The following is a 6,169-nucleotide window of genomic DNA, read 5'->3' as shown; positions in this document are numbered from 1 at the left end:
TATGGGAACATATGTATATGTATAACTGATTCACTTTGTTATAAAGCAGAAACTAACACACCATTGTAAAGCAATTATACTCCAATAAAGATGTAAAAAAAAAAAAGATGAAATTAATAAAATACCTAATGGGTCTGAGTCTATTGAGAAGAGATTTATACAAGCTCTGGAGAATATGGGGGGAAAAATTAATGTTAAAAGCATAGAAAAGTAAAAAATGGAAAAAATAATTCTTAATTAGGGAAAATAATCATAGTAAACATGATTCAGCTATCATAGTATTTACATGGTCAACATAAACATTGGATATTAATCTAAGCAATAGATATGGATCCTGTAGTATGATCCTGTGGTATTGATACCAGAGGCTTTTAGAAGGGCTGGCTAGCGGGGTAGTATGGAGGAGAGAGACTAGGAAAAAAATGGATATTGATCTATCATAACTTTATAAGATTTGGGAAGAACAAGGGAACCCAAGTGTTTGTGTGTGCGCGTGCATGCATGTGTGTGTGTTTGTGTGTGGTGAGAATGGTGGTTATATGTGAAAGAGAGCTAAATTCTCATCTTTTGTAATAGATATTATCAGTAGATAGTAATGCCTATAACTGAAAGGAAGAACGTAAGACTGTAAGAATGTTTAGAGATTGGGAGTAAATATCAAAAACCAACAGGAAGAGCTGAAGCAGTTGCCTCCCAGGGTGAGAAATTTGAAATATGTGGGGCCTGATGTTTTTCATAACAAGTCTTATAAAGTTTTAAATGATGTACATGTGAGATTTTGCCAAAAATAACCCCCCCAAACCTAAATTAAAAATAAAGTGGAATAACGAAAGACAACAGAGACTTAATAGATCCAGGAGATGTATAAGGAGGAGTTCTACAAGGTTAAAAAAAAACAGAGAGAGAAAATAACAAGAACTCATATTAGAAGAAAGACCTAAGTCTGCATCTTGAGGGATACCCCATTCCCTCACCCTGACCCAAGTTTCAGTTAGCATTGATGAGAACAACTGATAATAGGCATATCCCTATAAAATTTTCAAAATCCAGGGAAAACAATAAAATCTTGCTGGGTTCCAGATAGAAAAAACAAGTTACTTGTGAAGGAAAAAAAATCAGACTGAGATTGAATTTCCTGCATCCAAGTTTGGAGACTAGAAGATGGTAGGATAATGTCAGTGGACTAGTGAGAGAACTACGCCCCATGAATCCTGTACTAGGCTAAGCTATCAGTCATCTGTCAAGGAGAGAGAGATTTGCAGATGTTTGAGGAGTCAGAGATTAGAGAAGTCTTGAGAAGGTATACTAACCAACAAAAGTGTTTGAACAGTGACTGTAGGATAGGGGAAGATAAAAGAGGAAATAGTGGTAAGCAATGAAGCTGTCAGTATACACATGGTCCAATTTCAGTGGTTAATGAAGCTGTTTCCAATTGTTGGAAAATGCTTACTGTAAGTTCTAAAGAAGTATTCTTTTTTCTCTACCTTTCAGCTTGAAAATTTTCAAAATAAAAATTTGAAAGACTTTTACCTAGATTTACCAATTTCTCTTGTAGTATATCACTTCTAATTCTTTAGAAATGGCTGATTGTAGGGCACGAAAAATAGAAGGTGAGCCTGCATTGTTTTAACATAACAGAAAGTAAGGAAATGTGCCATGATGAATGGGGACCTGTCAAAAGGGCAGAGAGTGCGCACAGATGATTTACTGGGGAGTACATTTTGGAAAAACACCTGTAAGGGAGTGAACAAAGCAGGATTGGAAGAGGGGAAAGTTCACCTGTGATGCAGTTCATCTTCTGCATTGTGAGCTCTGGACCTGAGATGGTCCAGCTATGGCTGTTGTATTTGTCCATTTGTTGTCAAAATTGGGCAAAGGAGTATGAAGAGATAGATACCTTCCATATATACCCTTCATATGACTAACATGTTTGTCATCTGGGTGATAAAAAATACTCTTTCCTGCATTTGTGTGACAGAAGTCTTACCTCTTTCTGATGACCAAGGTCAATTACTTCTTCCAGATTGGTGACTCCTTTCCTTGCCCTCTGGTTTCTTGGCCCAAGGTAGTTGAAGTGACCAGGTAGCAGTTGTAACTTAAAGTTTAATGGGCTATGTCCCTTGGTAAGAACAAGACCTTTAGGTTCATAGAACCTAGCATTGCAGGGAAGGGAAATATAAATTTCAAAGTGGGTCACTGGGAATGATGAGGCCATTCCTGCTTCCTCCCCTTTGTTTCTTGCTTGCATGTGTGTTACTTATTACCATACCATAATTATTACTGATTTAGGGTATAACTGCATCCTGGAGGAGGGTGTCGTATCTTCACATGGTATCATCTCCTCAACCATGCCTTCAGAATGCTCTTCCATTGCTCTCTCAGACTGGCAGCTTCTGAATGTTGCGGTATGTGGTACGACCAGTGGGCCCAATGGTCTGTGCTCATATCTTGTTCTCTATAAAGAAGATCCCTTGGTCTGTAGCAAAGTTAAGCAGGATATAAAGTGAACCAGAAACATTGGTAGGTCTCAGGTGCTGGTTACTACCTTATGGTCAGGAAAGGCAAATCCATACCTGTAATATGTGCTGATTCTGGTCAAGGTGAATCGATGCCCCTTCCAGAGTGGAAAGGGTCCAATGTAATCAGTTTACACTGTCTGATGATCTCTTGGAGGTAATGTGCCATATTGGGGGTTCAGCTTTGGTCTCTGTTACCGGCAGATTGGATGATCTGTTGTAGCAGTTAGCTAGATCAACCTTGGTGAGAGGGAGCCATACTATTGGGCCCATGCATAGTCTCTGTCCATGCCACCATGGCTACTATGTCCATTATGCCAGCACTAAGGGGGTCAATGACAAGCTGGATGATGTCAGCTGGTTAGTATTCTGTATACTTAGTTATTTAGTGCTTCTTCCGTGGTGGAGTGTCTTCTGATGGGTATTAATATGTGATACAAAGATTCTCGTATTTTATGTCCACTCCCACAGGCCTATCCTCATGCACTGTTCCCAGGAAAATCAGTTAAGAGACTTGGTAATCTTTTCAGTGAAGTTAAAGAGGCCCAAAACACATCAAAATGGTGTTTTGATATGTAGGGAGGAACTAGTGGAGGGAAAGAGGAGGAAGACGGAAGAAATAGACGGTTTATAAATTAAGGTTTCAGAACTTAACTGGGAAAGGATGAGATCAACCTTAGAATGGAAGGCAAGAAGGAAAGAGGAATGAATGGAAAATAGAAGATCTGAGGCAAATGGGAAGAACATGAAGGAATTTCCATCAGATTTTGCTTAGTGAAATAGGTGTCCAGATTATCTGCTAAGAGTGCATGTGTACAGAACCCTGTGAAAATTGGTCCTCTACCCACCACACTTCTTTTGCACATTCTTTGACCCTTTCTTGACTGAGAGTAAGCAGCCATGCTCCCTGGAAGTGCCTTTCCAAAGAGTTCTGAAGGAGAGAGCTCTTTAGTTCTCGTTCAAACTCAGATAGGAGACTTGGGTGCCCTGGAGTTCCACAGAATTCATATGAGGATCTCAATAGATCTCAAACTCATGTTTGTGATCCTGGGTTTTGTAACTAATATGGATAATTCAAATAATGCAACTTTCAGATTCCTTTGTACCTCAACAATGCTGACTCATTATCAAATAAATAAAATTTATTTACTCTGAATGTTGCCTCTTAGTTGGTCCTCTTAATTGATAAGAGAGACCATCAGTATCTTGTTTTAGATTACCCTATGAAAGTGAAGAATTTATGGATTATATGCTGATGGGAAAATTACCTGCTGAGGTAACTTCATATTTATTCTTTATTCTACTGATTTCATATATATGAATTTTGTAAAATGTGGGGTTTTTGCATGAGGTAAAAGATAGCACATATATAAGGAAGTATATAATGTGCATATCTGGAGCCAAAATATTTATTTAAAATTATTTTGAATTAAAAGTTTATATGTAGTGATATTTGCTTTGCCTATGCTTTTTGACTGTCATTCATTTATTCATTTGCCATATACTTGCTACAATATGTAGGTTCTGTTCCAGGTGCTGGGAATATAAATGCACAAAAGATACAGTCCCTGAATTTTAGGGAGTTTATGGTCTGGTTATAGGAGACAGGTATTGTAATAAACCAAGTACTGTAGTATATTGTATGTGCTAAGAAAGAAATATATACAGGATGGACTAGGGCCCAAGGGAGGGAGTAGTCAATTTCTGCCTCAGAAGTATGGGAACCTGCTGTCAAGAAAGGTTTTACTGATGAAATGGTGACTGAATCTTGAAAGGTAATAAAGTGTTTTTGTTAAGTTTGACATTAGATAACATGAAGTCTTTGAGGCCAAAGAACTTCATCTATACAAGTTTGTATTCTGGCACAAAGGAAACATTTGCCAATGAGTCTCTAAGGTTTCCAAACAATTTCAAGTTTAAAACTTAATATTATAAAGGTATTTTTTTTCAAATACCAGCAGGTGGCAATATTATCCCATAAAAAAAGAATGATCGCCAAAAGCTGAAAATGACTTTCCAGAATTTCCAAATCTGGTAATGAGGGTGTTCTGGGTTAAAAATGGATGAGAAAAAGTGAGTTTCACAATTTTTTTCTTGGCAGGCCAGCTTTTCCTTGAATAAGCCAATGTCTGAACTCCACAATCCCCCCTTCCCATTCATTCTGAGCCCCAGAGATCTCCATAAAATGGACTTGGACGCCTCTCATTCAAAGGCCTGTGGGAGTCTGAAGCCCTTTTCAAGACTTCTGCACTACATTGACCCAGAAACAAAACTGAGCTTCCTGTCTGATGTCCACTAAAAGCCAGTCTGCATAAAATATTCATGAATTTAAGAGACTTTAGTGAAGATTTGGGGAAAGGATAACAGCAGAGTTTACACAGCAGCAATGCAAACAAGCACAAATGAATTAGCCTCCCAGGTCTCAGAATGTCCTTTGGCCACCCACCATCATGGAATTTCACAGAATTCTTTTGTTTCAGCCCTTCTTTATCTGTTGGCTCCTCTTTTCCCCTTCTTGGCCCTGGAACTTCAAATTCTCCTTCTCTCCCTCTCCCCCTCTCTCCATCTCCTCCCAATTTCCCTGTCCCCTCTCCCTGCCTCTTCTTCTCCTTCTCCCTTTTTCTCTCTCCTGGTCTCCCACCTCCAAACCCACTAAGGTGCTCTACGGTAGAGGGCCCTTCACTCTGTGTGATTCCCCCCTTCCTTGAAGGCAGTAGTAGCAGTTTATTACCTTGAAACAGAAAACAGAACAATTTTTCTGTTTTCAGTGTAATAAAAATACTTTAAAAACCATGCCCTGCAGATATTAAAAAAAAAACACCACCTGTGATCATGGTTTTCAGCTAGTGTTTGCAGGTTTTTCTTTAGCAGGGTGATATTAAGTGAGCTTGTTAGGGTCCTCTGCACCTCTCTCCATCTTCCATGTGCCTAGAAAATGTGCCTAGTTTCTTCCATGATCTATCATATTTGCATTATTTGCTCTTGATTTTTTCTTTCCATAGGGTTCTTTATCTGTGCAAGTCAATGTGGTCCCAGAATTAGGGCCAATTAGGAAATTGGTGATTGCTCTGCTATAGGGGACCATTTTTTCCCCTAAATATTTTATTATGGAAATATTCAATATAAAGAATATTTGGAAAAATTATTGAATCTATCACCTAGAGTCTATGACTGTTAACATTTTGTTATATTTGCCTTCTGTCCATCTAATTTTTTGATGCATTTCAAACTAAGTTGCAGGCATAAGTACATTTCACTCCTAGACATTTTAGCATGCATGTAACTAACTAGAGTTTAATATTTATTTTCAGGTTTTTTTTTTTGAGGTAAAATTTATGTAACAGTGATATTCAAATCTTAAGCATACCATTAGATAAGTTTTGAGCAATGCAAAAGCCTGGGTTATCTAAACCCCTATCAAGATACAGAAAATGTACATAGAGGATTTATTTGTTTGTTAGTTTTTCCACACACAGGGAGTGTAAAATGGTTAAATTCTAGACATTTCCAGGTCTGAGTACGCTATTGGTGAGAAATTACTTATTATAGTATAAGGGATTTTAAGTGAGTTTTATTTATAAGTACAGAAACACAGATTAAGGTCTGCATTTGTGCTTTTTGCTATTGTTTCAGTTTGAGCTCAGTGACTTTAC

Source organism: Phocoena phocoena, chromosome 2 (genome assembly GCF_963924675.1).
Source record: "Phocoena phocoena chromosome 2, mPhoPho1.1, whole genome shotgun sequence".
In the NCBI taxonomy this organism is placed as follows: Eukaryota; Metazoa; Chordata; class Mammalia; order Artiodactyla; family Phocoenidae; genus Phocoena; species Phocoena phocoena.
This window is presented reverse-complemented; position numbering follows the sequence as displayed.